Source organism: Phoca vitulina, unplaced genomic scaffold, assembly GCF_004348235.1.
Source record: "Phoca vitulina isolate PV1807 unplaced genomic scaffold, GSC_HSeal_1.0 scaffold10, whole genome shotgun sequence".
Taxonomy (NCBI): domain Eukaryota; kingdom Metazoa; phylum Chordata; class Mammalia; order Carnivora; family Phocidae; genus Phoca; species Phoca vitulina.
In genome coordinates, this window is record NW_022589713.1 from 42,362,241 (window position 1) to 42,378,128 (window position 15,888).

Sequence of the window (15,888 nt, forward strand, 5' to 3'; positions counted from 1 at the left end):
AAAAACAAACCATGGAAGCAACACAAATGTCCATCATAGGTGAATATATAAAAACTGATGGTATATCCTTACCGCAGAATATTACTCAGCAATGAAAAGGAACATACCATGCTTACATACAACAACATGGGTAAATCTCAAAATCATCATGTTAAATGAAAGAAGCTAGACAAATAAAATACATGCTTTCTGATCCCATTTATATGCAATTATATATATATTTATACACACTGCAGAAATGCAAACTCATCTAAAGTGTCAGTATTGTTGGTGCTGATGGAAATGTTTGACATCCTGATTGTGGTGATGTATGCATATGTCAAACTGAACAAAGAGTACACTTTAAATATGTGCAATTTCATGTATTTCAATTATATCTCTATGAACTTGGAAGAGACTCTTCTCTTGGAGGAACATAAAACAACATCAGAGGTGGCTGGCACTAGAATTGAAAATTCTAGCATTGTTAGGCCAAGAGAATAGTAAAGCAATGCCTGGGAGGCCTGAGGGCTGCACTCAGTGTTCAAGTGCCCAGGGAGAAGAGGCGAGGGTCCTGGAGAAGGGGTCATTTCTTGCATTGTGGTAGATCCTGCAGCATGATCTGCTGTATGGTCACCAAATGCAGGCAGAAAAATTCAAGGAACGATGCCCACGGGGATCCTGCTCCAGAAGGAACCAATTAGAATTTGTTTTCTGGGCTTTGTCTGAAGGTTTCACATTTGTAGCCACCAGACCAGAGTGTTCACTGCCAATTTTGTGATGGGGGTGGGCTCTAAGTGGAGAAGAGTTGGCCAAACCAAATGTTAGAGTCTGACATACACTGTGGCAGGGCTGTGTGACCTGCCCCACATGACACAGCCCCACGTGGCTTCCCCGTCACCCTTCAGCTGAGCATCTGCACCTGCAGCTCCCCCTTCCTGAGCACCATGCCAACTGTCTCCTGCTCTTCTATAGCTGAGGAGTGGTTTCAAGTATTAGAACCATAATGTGATTGTTGTGACCACTTCTAATTAATAACAAAGGCTGGTATTTGTTTAATAACTGACCATGGATATGATTACAAAACTATTCAATGTCCTATAGGCACTAAAATCATAACTTTTGGGGTGACTCTGTTGGACAGAAATCATGTGCAACATCGATCTTCTACTGGGGAATAAGGTAACAAGTAATTTAAAAAGTATTCTTACGGGATGCCTGGGTGGCTCAGTAAGTTAAGTGTCTGCCTTTGGCTCAGGTCATGATCTTGGGTCCTGGGATGGAGCCCGGCATCGGGCTCCCTGCTCAGTGGGGAGTTTGATTCTCCCTCTCCCTTTATCCCTACCCCCTGTACGTGCTCTCTCTCTCTCAAAATAAATAAATAAATAATAAAATCTTTTTAAAAAATTATTCTTAGTTGGTGAATTAGTTGAAACATAACTGATTATACACTTTACACACCTTCATTCTATCTTCAAAACAGTTTATGGGATAAGAAGTAGTATTACTCTCATTTTACGTAGGAGGAGACTAAGACACCAAGAGATATAGGAATAATTACCCAAACCCTGGGGATAAGGCAAAAAAAAAAAAAAAAAAAAATCATGACCTCACCTATCAATGTCAAAGAGTATAGTGTAACAAGCCTCCTCGTAGTCATATAATTCTCTGCAGGGGTGTAATTTTGTTTGACCTACTATGTAGTATTTAGTACAAGTATTTACTTAGTATTTGGTGTTTAACCTAAATGGAGGGTTTTGCCCCATTATGAACTGGCTTTAGAACCTGACACCCCCCAAGATAGGACACCTCTGTGTTTGTTTCAAGTGGACTGAGCTGTGCTCCCTGCTAGACACCATCTGGATTACTTCAGTGCAGTAGTGAATTTGAATATTCTCTCTTTTTTAAAGATTTATTTATTTATTATTTTAAAGGTGGGGGAAAGGGGGCGGAGCAGAGGGAGAGAATCTCCAGCAGACTGCCCGCTGAGCATGGAGCCCCATCCGGGGCTAGATCTCGGGAGCCAAGATCATGACCTGAGCCAAAATCAAGAGTCAGAGCCTCAACAGACTGAGCCACCCAGGCGCCCCATGAATTTGAATATTCTTAAGACAAAATAGCCCAGGAGAGGAAGAGGGGTTATACCAAGTGAAGGAAAACAGCCTATGTGAAAGGAGAGAACTCTGGGGCGCTCCTGGCTCCTTCCAGGACCTGCGGCTTCAATCCCCCGAGGGCAGGGGAGCGGGGGGGTCTGCTACCTGAGGCTGGAGCAGCAGCTAGGGCAGGTCAGGAGGGGACTCGTGTGCAAGCCAATGGTCTATCCAGGGCGACTACATGGAAACAAGGGTCGGAGAGGGCCGGGAGGAGGGACCAACTTGTTGAAGAGGTGACTCGGAGCACGGTTCCTTCTGCACTTCTCAGTAACTGCAAGTTCTTACTGAAGACATTGCAAGGTATTAAAAACGGACTTAATGAGAAATAATATGACCTACCCACATGGTTCATTTAAAAAATGCCTTTTGAAGTTGTAAATGGAATCAGTATGTCAGCTCCCACGCTAAAGATTGGAAGAGATGGGATGGGGACAACAGTCACTTGTCGGCCAGCAGTAAGAGAAAGGGCCAGAGATGGGTCCCAGGAGCTTGTGAATCAAGTCCCCATTCCACCCAATCCATTAAAATCTTTATTGCTAACATGAAAGTCCTTGACTTTTTAAAAGTGGTAACAGTGCCAAATCCCACTGAGAGGCAATAGCAATTAGTGTTTTTTAAATGGTGTATCCAGAAGACAGGTGGTACTGATAGGAGGGTAGTTAACCCATCTGCTGAATTAACTGCCACTTTCCTCATCATCTGGACTGTGAGCAGAGTGTTAGACAAATGGGAGAAACATCGCTGGTGAAAGCAAAACTATTAGAACCAACCTGGAAGTGTAGGTGAACGGTTAAATAAATTATGTATGAAACTCTCTGTACCTGTCTTTCAAAATGAGGGGTTCCTTGCCGCGCCCTGGGAAGGTGTGAGTGGTTCTCAGGGCCTGCACAGAGGAAGCACCAAGAAAATAATTATTGAGTGAGTGGATACATTGTTAAGCGAACAAAAGTAAACAATACATACGACAGAATTCCATTTATTGTTTTAAAAGGGGCTAGAGGTGTTCAAAGATATTTGCTTTTTCATATCTATATAAACCCAGACTATCTGGAAGAATATATACCAAACTGCTACAGTGGCGACTTCTGAAAACGAGCTTGGAAAGACAGGGGATTTTCCAGTTCAGAAAAATGAAATCAAGTTCTAGAAGGTAAGTGCTCTAGAAGGTATGTGAAATGACAAAAACGAGATAGAAAACTTCACATCACATACAATCACACTTTTCTAAGACATCTATCGTGTACATTCACTTAAAAAGTCATCTTTAGATGGTGGGCCATGACTGATGGTTGTTTGATGATTTTTTGTATTTTCCAGAATGTCTACAATAAAGGTTTATTATTTTTGTTATGTTCATCACATACAGACCTATGCTTTTTATTTTTTTTTAAGATTTTATTTATTTATTTGAGAGAGAGAGAGCACGAGCGGGGCGGTGGGGAGGGGCAGAGGGAGAAGCAGACTCGGGGCTCCATCCCAGGGGCTCCATCCCAGGACCTCAGGATCATGACCTGAGCCGAAGGCAGATGCTTAACTGACTGAGTCACCCAGGTGTGCCCCGACCTATGCTTTTTAAAAGAAAAGAAAGTGGGGTGGCTGGCTGGCTCAGTTGGTAGAGCATATGACTCTTGATCTTGGGGTCATGAGTTCAAGCCCCATGTTGGGTATAGAGATTACTTTAAAAAAATGAAAAGAAAAGGAAGTGAAGAAGCATCACCCATGCTGAGTTTTGTTAGTGTGAAGGCATGCTCCTTATCCCTGTAATTCAGGGGAAATTTCCTGGATTCCCTGCCTGTAGAACAAGGAAATTTCTCCCCGTGGCAGGCAAGGGCAGTCTCACCTAGCAACTCATAGACTGTGACTGAGGCTCACAGGTGCCCAGATAGAAATGGGACAAACCTCTATAACTGAGCTTCCCCAGACTTGCTCACTCCACCCTCAACTTCATTCATCCTTTGGGCTCCTGTGCTGATGGTTCTAGTTCACTCACTGTGAGTGTCATCACCTGTCCCCAAGCACAGTGACTTCTGACTCATTCCACTGCTCCGAGTAGATTTAGGGATTAGTCAGCTTTGAAACAAAACCAGACAAGTTTGAGATGAATAGGCAAACATCACAAAAATCGAGTTCTGTGTGTATGTGTTTTTGAAGGAGCGGAGCATACCCCAGAAGATGGTGTGCAGAATAGAAAGCAAGTTCAAGGATCATGAACATTGGCCCTTGACAACCAGGGAGCCTCTTCAGGCAGGTTGGCAGGCAGCGGATGGGGACAAATAGAAAGAAAAAGGAAGACAAAGGGGTACGCCACATGTCAGTTTGTGAACCTAAGAAACATCAACACTTTGGAGATCCTCCAAAATAAATGGGGGGGTCACCTTTTAGGGGTAAGTTCTGATACCATATGACTGTCAAACCAACAGGCATTTTAACCAAATAAGGCTAAATTCTCAAGCAATAAGAGCAAATCATAAGGGACAGAAGGTTCCAACTTCCCTTTTAGAACACTCCATTCCAGAAGGCGGTAGTGTAACATCCACAGGCATATGAGAGGTAAAAGTTATAAGCTAAGAACGTTGTACTCACCCATTTTGCCTTCCACAAGTGAGGAGAACAGAGATATTCTCATAAAAGCTTGGACCTATAACTAACAGGTTATAGACCCAGAGCACCCAAATTTGGGTAGGCAGGGGGGAATCCCCCACTGCATCCGTGAAGGTCAGGGAATCCCTCCCACACAGCTTATCTAGAAAACTTGGGGTAACATGAGTCTATTCCAATTCAAGTGTTGAACTACCAGTTCTAGGACCTCCTTCTCCTGTCAATACGAGAACAATTTATGAAAGGGGGAGGGAATCTTGTGTTACACCCATGTGTACAGGAAGAAATGATGTAAAACAGTCATCCCCTTGTGGCTGATGGAAACTCCCCAAAAGTCATGTTTCAAAAGATATCAAGTATGTGATCTTATTTTCTCAGTATTTTAAAAAAATTCTACAATGAATATAGATTATTAATATGATCAGGGGGAAATTACATAAAAAATTACGTGGGATGGGCCCAGAATTCTTCATTTTTAAAACACCTAGATGATTCTAATTTATACTAGATTTTGAGAATGACTCCTCTAAACCTATTCTCTAAACTTCCTCTCCAAAATCCAAATCTTCCTTTCCAAATCTCAGTTATAATGATCAAAGAAATATAGTAATACAAAAAAATATAGCACCACTTGAAGGCTAGGAAAGGACCCTGCCCCATGCCAGAAATATTTGGGAATATCTTTGAGATGTAGTGAGAGTAGACCAGACTAAGAGATAGCTGACTGAAGCACAATCCATCACAAGTGAGGGGAAACTCATCTGGGGACAAAACTGGGGAACCGACTGCCAGACAGAAGCCCAGTGATGTCCCAGGCTGGGACTGGGAACAGGAGAGGGCACCTGCCAGTTGCTGGGTGCTTCAGAGGAAGACACTTTCTGGCAAGATCCTCATCATTTTAAGAAAAATCCTTTTATTCCTAGTTTGAGTGTTTTTCGCTTTCCTTTCTGGAATGAGTTGATTTTTATCAAAAAATTTGTTGTAATTTATTGAAATTTGCATATGGTTTTCTTCTTTAATGTGCTAATAAAGTGACTGGCATTAAAATTTTCCTAAAAGTTGAATTGTGTTTGCATAGCTAGTATAAATCTTATTTTTGATACGCTGCTGCACTTAATTTGCCTTTGTTTTTTTGTTTTTTTGTTTTTTTTTGGAATTTTCATCTTTATAAAGTGAACTGAGCTTATAGCTTTCCTTCCTTCCCTCCCTCCCCTCTTCCTTCCCTCCTCCCCTCCCTCCATCCCTCCTTCTTTTCTTTTTCTGATGTTGGTATCAGGATTATGCTAGTCTTAGAAAATATATTGGAAAGACTTCTAGATTTTTACATGGTTACGTAGTATGGGAATTTTTAGTACCTCAAAGGTCTGGCTGGGCTTGGGGACGTTTTTTTCAAGTTTTTCTTTCTTTCTTTCTTCTTTCTCCTTTCTTCTTTCTTTCTTTTTTTCTTTCTTATTAGAGAGAGAGCACACACATGTGTACAAGTGGTGGTGGTGGGGGTAGATAGGGGCAGAGGGAGAGGGAGAGAAGCAGACTCCCCTGGGCTTGAGGACATTTTAAGGTAGATATTAGACCACCTTTGCAATTTCTTCTGTGTTTATTGGTCTCTTTAAATTTCCTACTTCTTCTGCCAATCCTGGGCATTTGATTCCTAGAAAATCATGTGTTTTTTTCTCTTTCAAATTTATTATTAGAAAGTTGTATATACTATTCACTTCAACTGTTAAAAACCCTATAGTGTTTGCAGGTACAGTAGCTTTATCATTCCTAAAGTTGTTTATTAGTGTCTTCTCTTTGTCTATTTTATTTGTGTCCTCCTCATCCAGAAGAAAAAAAGAAACAAACTACTCATATGGGTTTTATTCTTTCATTTCTTGGTTTCTACTTTTATATTTATTATGTACTTACTTTGGGGGATTGCTCTGATGTTCTTTTCTTAGCTTCTTAAGTTGAAAGATCAGTTCATTTATTTTTTCAAATATCTTATTTCTTAACAAGTGTATTAAAGCTATAAATTTTTTTTAGTATGAGTTTGGCTGCACCCTACAGATTTTTGTACGTAGTGCCTCTTACCACTTGTTTCTAATTTATCTATAAGTTCTACTTGTCTTTCTTCTATAACTCAAGTATTTTGGAAGGGTTACTTCTATTGCAATCAAATGAATAGTTTTGGGGGTTGGGGTTGAACTTAGTTTTTTCTTTTTTGCTATCATTTGTTATGACTAAATTCGCCTGTAGAGATTTTCTTTTTGCGAAGAGTTGAAATTTGCTTTTAGGCCTAACATATGCTTATTTTTTGGAGAATGTTCCACATTTGTTTAGAAAGAATGTGTCTTCTTTGAGGTTGGGTACAGAGTTCTTTATATAGCTGTTATATCAAGTTTCATTACTGCGTTATTAAAATCCTTTAAAGCCTTACTTATTATTTGCTTATCGATTGCTGAGAGAGATGTGTTAGCCTCTGCATCAGCTAGTTATCGCTGCAAAACAAACCCCTCAAAACTCAAGGGCTTAAAGCAGCCGTCATCTAGGATCACTCACGTACCCATGGTAAAGGGGGTTCAGCAGACCTGTGCTGGGCTTGGCTGAGCACCTCTGTTCCAGGCTGTGCTGGCTAGGGTTACTATGGGGTCTCTGCTGCTAACTGTAGGTCTGTGTGCCAACTGGGGGGGACTGCGGTTGTTGAGCTGATTCTTCTCATTATCAGTTTGTGGGTTAGCTGGAAGAACTCTGCTCCACAGTGCCTTTGCTAAGCTCTTGCTGGTCCAAGAATCATGACATTTGCAGATGTAATTTTTTTAAATAATTTTTTTAAATTTTATTTATTTGAGAGAGTGAGAGAGAGAGAGCACAAGAGGGGGTAGGGTCAGAGGAAGAAGCAGGGAGCCCGATGCGGGACTCGATCCCGGGAGTCCGGGATCATGACCTGAGCCCAAGGCAGTCGCTTAACCAACTGAGCCACCCAGGCGCCCTGCAGATGTAATTAAGTTAAGGATCTTAATGTGAGATCATCCTAGATTTAGGGTGAACCCTAAATCCAATGGCTGAGTGTCCTTGTAAAAGACAGCAAAGGAAAAACAGCAGAGACATGCACAGGAGAGGGTGATGTGGAAATGGGACAGAGATTAGAGAGCGATGCTTATAAATCAAGGAATGCCAAGAATTGCTGCTAGCCACCCGAAGCTAGGAGAGAGACATGGAACAGATTCTCCCTTGGAGCCTCCAGAAGGAACCAACCTTGATTCAAGCCTCCAGAACTGTGAAAGAATAAATGTATGTTCTTTTAAGCCACTTGGTTTGTGGTAATTTGTTTCAGCAGCCACAAAAAAGCTAATACAATCTGCTCCCACACGTGCCCCTACTCTTGCTGACACATAGCAATAGAAATTTCCCCGAGATATAAGCTTTATATTCCCCATCCAGGCTGTGCTGGGATCTGACTCCAGGAAATGAGGAGTGGTAGGAGCAAGTCATGAATAGAATTAGTATCTCTTTGGGAAGCTCCAATTCAAGCGAGGTCAGCACTGTCTCCAGGCAAGGGGAGGCGATTCTCTGGCAGAGGGAGGAGGTTGCTTTTACCAAGGGATTTTGGGGATTCGAGATCGTTGGGTTTTGCCACCAAAATGTTTCCAACCCAGGTATTTTCTGCAGCTCTGTCATCATAATCAAGTCCCGGGTCTGATTTTCAGCACAATCTGATCTGTGCAGCCGATAAGGATCTCCTTAAAGCTACCATACTGGTGTTAGAAGTCAGAATAATAATTCCCTCCCCGGAGAGAGGCAGTGATTGGAAGAGGGCATAAAGAGAGCTCCTGGGTGTTGATAGTTTCATATTTATTAAATCTGGGACCTGGCTAGATGATTGTGCTCACTTGATGGAAATTCCTCAAGTTCTGTACTTATAATATGTGCACTTTTCTGTAGGTAACACTTCAACAAAAATTTTTTTAAATTTGTAAACAATTGTTTTTAAAAAGTTAAAAAAAATAGTAAAAATGAAAGGTGCTATAGAGGCTCTCTGGCTTTAAAAGTATATTCAGAGGGGTGCCTGGGTGGCTCAGCTGGTTAAGCATCTGCCTTCAGCTCATGTCATGAGCCCAGGGTCCTGGGATCAAGCCCCACTTCTGGCTCCTGCTCAGCGGGGAGCCTGCTTCTCCCTCTGCCCCTCCCACCACCCCACTCCTGCTTGTTTTCGTGCTCTCTCTCTCTGTCTGAAATAAATAAATAAAATGTTTTAAAAAAAAAAAGTATTTTCAGAGTTGGAAGTTGATGGCCCTGAGCTGGTCATTCTCTTTTCATAAGTCCCTGGTACTGCCATAAATAGCCAGACTGTTCCACATTTGTTTTAATTAATACAATTTCCATAGCAATTAAGTGAAGTTACTATCCAGTCTCCTAGGAGTGCCTCATCATGAATCCTTCGGAAACCAGGGTCTGAGGCAAGGATTAAAGTACTAACACTTTATCTGGGAAGAGAAAGCCCAGGAAAGTGAGCAAGAGGGGAAAGGGGAAGCAAAAGAAGGGAACCAAGTGAGGTGCCGTAAGGCAAGGGGGCGCATCGCTGCACTGACCACTGCTCCGTCAGGAGCCACAAAGAGACACGGCGGGTCTGGAGCTGACAATTTATTTTATTTTATTTTTTGTTTTTTAATTTCTTAAAAATATTTTATTTATTTATTTGACACACACAGAGAGAGAGAGCACAAGCAGGGGGAGCAGCAGAGGGAGAGGGAGAAGCAGACTCCCCGCTGAGGAGGGAGCCTGATGTGGAGCTCGACCCCAGGACCCTGGGCTCATGACCTGAGCCGAAGGCAGCCGCTTAACTGACTGAGCCACCCAGGCGCCCCTGGAGCTGAACATTTTTAACACCACTTCCAATCTTCTTGGTCCTATTTCCTACTCCGGCCACCTCTGTAGCAAGTTCTACAGGGGTCCCAACCAGTTTCACACAAGAGCGACCTGAGAGTGTCTCCTCCTGCCCCAGGGCCACTCTCGTGCCAGGCTGGGAATATTTGGGGGGAGCTCATTTAGCATTCACGCGTGCACAACCTGGGAGGACCCGGGAGTTGACATCTATGGAGTAATGGCAGCTGATGGATAGATGCTCCCCTTTCATACCCCAGAACGGCCGTTCTGAGATGGCATTTCACAAAGCTCCTTAGACCTTCCTACAGCACTGAGCACCAGTCACTAGCCATAGTGGTGCCAACTTAAAGCATCTTTGCATTGACTTTGACTTTGCATTGACCTCCTGTTTCACTCCCCTTGTCTCTTGCTCCTGTTCCTTGGGATCACTTCCCAAGTGAAGAGAATTAGTATCTCTTTGGGAAGCTCCAATTTAAGCGAGGTCAGCACCGTGTCCAGGCAAGGGGAGGCAAGTCCTGGGGATCACTTCCCCAGTAAATTATCTCTATGCCTGCCTTGCATTTGGGTCTGCATTAGGGGGGAACCAACAAAATCACAAAAGTGACAAAATCATTCATCAGGATGTTCACCCAGCATGCATGATGGGTCACAATGAGGTGCCACACCTTGACAGGAGCCACAGGAGAGAAAGGAGAATTAATCTGCCTGGATTCCCTTTGCCTCTCATTTTTCACTGTTCCAGACTTACCCCACAAGCAGATAACTCCCAGTCCTTCTGCATTGTATCATCCAGCTCTTTGCCCACCACTCAGGAAATCTGATCCCATGTTTCACGGTGTCGGGTGGAAGGGTGACCTCCTGGGGTGGGTGCTGATTGATACAGAGAAAAGAGGGGATGGCTCGAGGTGGTGCAATAGGTACACAAATTGAGTGTCCTGTGCAAGGGAGGAAACAGTAGTTGAGAAGCAAGAGAATTGAAGGGGGACAGAGCTTGAGAGTCTACAGAACATTTATACAGAGAATCCGAGCTACTGAAGCTCGGGTCTGGTGCTCAGGAAAGAGACATGTGGATTTGGGACTAGCCCGGATACAGGAGGACTAGAAGCCTGGCTGAGAATGAAGCCACTCTGAAAGGCACAGAGAAGTCAGGGTCAAAGCTGGGGACCCAAGGCGGGCAAAAGTGCAGAAGAAGAGAAGCCAAGGGAGGACAATCCGAGTTAGGATGAAAGCCGGGAGGGTGTTCTGTTATAGAAGCCAAGGGAGGGAGGGGAGGAGTAGGTGAAATGATGTGAGGAGGTCAAGCAGAATGCAGACCGAGGAAAAATCTGTCTTGTCTGGCAATTAGGAAGTCATCTGTGAGCCGTGTGAAGAATCCGCATCAGCAGAAATGTGGGCATGTAGGCCAGACTGCAGTGGGGGAGGTGAAGGAGATGGGCCTCCGTGGATGCTCTTAGAGGAGATCGAGGATGCTGGCAGGAAGGGGGAGGGCCAGAAGTGGGGGATAGAGAAAGGGAGCTAACATTTCCTAGTATAACCCTGAGCACTCAGCAAGGGTCTTCCACATTATGTCCCCACCGATTGTACCCCAGCCCTGGAGGGATGAACCATCCTGAAGGAGAGAAGGGAAAACGGAGGCTCAGAAACGTGGCTGGTCCAACGTCACAGGCTGGGAAGGGGCAAGCCTGGAATTTGCACTCAGGACTGCCTGGCTCCGTGAGGCAGCCCCTTTCCATCGTCTGCTGGAGAGTGAAGCAAAGCTCCGGGAAGGACATTTCAGGTGGGAGGGACTGGATTTGTGTGCAGTCAGAGAAGGAGCCAGAGGAGAGGAAGGGCTGACAGACATGAATGGAGAGACTATCCGGAGGCTGCAGTCCCTGGAGGGCAGAGGAGGTGAGGGGTGGCAAAAGAACGCCATCGGTGAGTAATCAATCCATCGCAAGACTCAACAAATAACGAAATCATGGGCACATCTTCATTTCTGTCTTGGGCTTCTTTATTTTCAGATCTCTAAGTTAATAGATAGCCTTCTGACTGCCTTGCCCAGAAATTAGGGCGTTCTGCTCACTAAAATGGGTCAGGCCTGGAGAAGTGGGAGCAGGGGTTCAGGAGGCCTATGAGTCACAGGCCCAGGCCTAAAATATTTCTCTCTAGGGATGAAAACATGCTTATGTAAGGAACAAGAAATACCAGCACTGCTGTGGGAATGGTAAAATAATGTAAAAAAAAAAAAAAGCATTTTTCCTTTGTTTAAAATTTTTTTACTATTTATGTTGAAATAATTATAGATTCATAGGAAGTAAAATAAATCCATTTTAAATGACAGATTATCTTTTATTTTTGACATACATTTTAAATGACATATTTTTCTAATGACATATTTTTCCTGCCAATTGGCAAAAAAAATAAATGTTAATAATATCTAATATTGGCAAGGGTACAGGGACAACAGCTTTTTGGAGGACAGTTGTGCTGTACCTTTATCATCGAACCGCCAGGTCCAAGTGTGAGAGAAGTACTCACACACCTGCACAAAGAGGGTAAATGCCCATCTGTGGGGACACAATACTTCAGTAAGGTGGAATTCCAATCAGCCATGAAGATGAAGAACATGTATGTTAAGAAGTTCTCCCAAAACATTGCTAACTGAAAAAAAAAAAGCAAGTTGAAAACAGTACTATAATACAGTATGACCTTATTTATTTAAATATCAAAACCAACACAAAACCAAATTATTTTTGTCTATATAACTACAGTAATGCCGAAGGAGAGGAATGAGATTGGAGGATAATAGAATCAAGGTGGAATTTCATTTTATTAGTGTTGCTGTTTTGCAATGAGAATATACTCATGTATCATTTGGGCGTTTAATTTTTTCGCTAGAATGAGAACTGCTGACATGGTAATGACCGCATGAGACAGCATCCCCATTCCTCTCTTGGTGAATATCGCGTAAAATTCCATTTTGAGCAAAACTAGAGTCCTACTGTTCTTACCCCAAATTCAGCAGTTTTTAGTAAATAAATGCTCCTCAATTTGTTGTCTGCCTTTGGTCTATATCAAAGCCCTAAAACAATAATTGCTCTGCAATAATTATTTTGTCCAGTTTTATAGTTGTTTTTGGAAGAGAGGATGTACCAACCTTTTTACTGGCCATTGTTAGAACTCTTTTCATTTGTACCTGAGTTTGTGATTTTTTTTTTTCTGAGCTAATGTTTTCAATTTTTATGGTCTATATAGTTTCCTGGGGCTGCCATTAACAAGTACCCAAAACTGGGTGACTTAAAATAAATTTATTTTTTCACAGTTAAGGAGGCCAGAGTCAGAAATCAAGGTGTTGGCAAGGCCATGCTCTGTCTGAAGGTTCTAAAGGAGAATCTGTTTCATGTCTTTCTTTTAGCTTCTGGTATTGTTGGCAATTGTTGGCATTTTTTGCTTATAGAAAGATCACTCCAGTCTCTGCTTCTGTGGTCACACGGGGTTCTCCTTGTGTGTCTTCACATCATCTTCCCTCTCTGTATGTCTGTCTCTGTCTCTTCTCTTCTCATAAGGACACCAGCCTTATTGGATCAGGGCCCACCTTAATGACCTCATCTTACCCTGATTACGTCTGCAAAGGCCCTATTTCCAGATAAGGTTACATTCACAGGTACCTAAGATTAGGACTTCCATGTATCTTCTTGAGGTGCATAATTCAATCTGTAACAGTTAAATAATTCAGTCTTTTATCTTATGGTGTCTATGTATTGACTTCTGCCTAAGAAAGGTCTTCTTCACCCCTTTATGAATAAATAAATTTTTATAATGTAACTTTTTACATTTAAATTTCTGAGACATCTGAAATTGTTTTGGTGTAAGGAATGAGGTAAAGACTTGACTTTATATTTTCTATGCTCTAAAATGGTTTATTAAATGATCCATTCTCTGTCATTACTTTGAAATGCCACCCATCTGACCCAGGAGGCAGAGGAGCTGAAGAACCAGATGCAGTGGGAGCCCAGCTGTAGCTCCATGCCAACCTGGTTACTCGGCAGATTGGTGACAAGAGGTGAGAGCCACTAGAGTGCCTCATGTCCTGCATCAGCCTCCCCAGTGTAAAGGAACATGGTTGTCCCCTCCCATCAGCCTTCCAAATCTTGTGAAAAATGTCTCTGGTGGCCCACAATAACTTACGGCTATTCAGAGAAGGGAATTCTTAGCTAGATTGACATAATAGGGTTTGAATGGAAGAATGATGTGATCTAACCTAAATTTTTAAAGCATCACTTTGGCTGCTATTGCATAATCCAGGTGAGAAATGCATGTGTCTTAGATCAGGGAGTACTGGGAAGTGGTCATATATTCAAAGAACAAGCGAAACGACTTGCTTATAGATTGGATGTTGTATGTGAAGAAAAAAGATCAGTCAATGATGACTCCAAAATTTTTTGGCATAAGCAGCCTGAAGAATGGAATTGCCATTAACGGAGGTGGGGAGAACTCAGGGAAGTTCCAAATTTGGGATACTGGAGTTAAGAACTGGGTTTTGGGAGGGCGCCTGGGTGGCTCAGTTGGTTAAGCTTCTGACTCTTGGTTTCGGCTCAGGTCATGATCTCAGGGTTGTGGGATTGAGCCCTGTGTCGAGCCCCATGTGGAGCCCTGCAATCAGTGAGGAGTCTGCTTGAGATTCTCTCCCTCCCTCCCCCTCTGCCCCTCCCTCAATGTGCATGCTCTCTCTTTCTCAAGTAAATAAATAAATCTTAAAAAAAAAAGAACTGGTTTTGGTTATGTTAGATTTGAGGTGCTTACTAGACCTCTAAGTAGAGGTGTCCTTACTTAGGGATGGATGGTCGTTACCCTTTGGGATGGGGTGAGCGTGTTCCATGTTTGGGGACAAGGGTGCATAGGGATATTTGGGTAACCTGAGTGGTGGATTATAGCAGAGAATGCTGTATCTATCAATACCCAGCCTCATTTTCTTTCTTTAATAAGACAATCCTGAGTGTTAGTTAACAATTGCCAGCCTTCCTTTCAGCTTTCTGAAATCATACGATCTAGTTTTAGCTAATATGGTGATGGCAGAAGTAATGTAAGTCACCCGAGGTCATACTTTTAAAAGGAATGGGTAGCAGACTGATTGACCTTTAAACTGGGATGCAGATGTGAGGGCTAGTGCTAGAGCAGCCATCTTAGATCATGCAATGGAAGCCACATGTTGAAGACAATGAAAAGTTTTAAACATACCAAAAACAGAGAGATAGTATAGTAAACCCCCATATAAACCATCATTTGTATTTAGCATTTATTAACATATTGCCATATTTCCTTCATTTTTTTGCCAATATATTTTAAGTAAAATTACAACAACATGCTATTTCATCCCTAAATTCTTCAGTATTCATCTCTAAAATGTAAGGTCATTTTTCTACATGATCAAAGTATCAGGATCACAATTAACAAAATTAGTAACAATCCCTTAATATATTATCTCATATTTATTTTATATTTCTATTTCTCCAATTGCCCCCTAAATGACTTTTAAACTAATTTGGTTGAATAAAGATGCTATCAAGGTCCATTGTATTTGTTGCTGTGTTTTAAATCTCCTTTAATCTAAAATAAATTTACTCTCCCCTTTTTTATTCTTTGATGACAGTGACCAGTTGAAGAGACACAGTCAGATGTCCAATAGGATGACTCATCTTTTAAGAGTAAAAGTCAGTTCTAAATTTAGGTTAGAATTTGGGGCAAGAGTATGTCATAGATTACACTATGGACCTCATATCTCGTCACATCGGAAGGCACAGAAAGTCTGGTTATCCCATTATTAGAGATGCTAAAATTGTAAATTGATTTCAAAATCACTTTTTAAAACAATATAAAATACCTAAGAAAGATAAATGGGCATTGACATATTTTCATCCAATAATCCAATTCATGGAAATATGCTTTAAGGGAGAAAGGAACCCAAAGTTTTATGAAGATTTTAGATCCTTACCTCTTTTATGAAAAAACTGGAAACAATATGAATGTTAAACTGTGGTAACTCTGGTTCATTCATTCCTTTATTTAATATTTATCTAGCTCTTACTATGGGCTAGACACTGGGTTAGGGCCTAGGAAGTTAAAGACAAATACGGTATGGTCCCCACCTCAGGATCTGCTAAGGGGAACATGCAAGCATATACACATCTGCTTCACACTGTGAGGAAAACCACAATGGGGAGGATTTCCCATCTTTAATGATTTCAGTGTATTTCCTCCAGTGCCCTTCCAGTTCTGCAGATGAGGAGGCACTCAAAAATGGATTTCCAATTCA

At 42.1% G+C, this 15,888-nt stretch overlaps 1 long non-coding RNA gene across 1 annotated transcript; it reads left to right on the forward strand.

Moving 5' to 3' along the window:
* Nucleotides 1–11,134: 11,134 nt before the first annotated feature.
* LOC116635309 lies at nucleotides 11,135–14,215 on the forward strand. Its single transcript, XR_004300132.1, has 3 exons — nucleotides 11,135–11,510; nucleotides 13,551–13,638; nucleotides 14,175–14,215. It is a non-coding gene; the product is annotated as an uncharacterized LOC116635309 (long non-coding RNA).
* The last annotated feature ends 1,673 nt before the right edge of the window (nucleotides 14,216–15,888 follow it).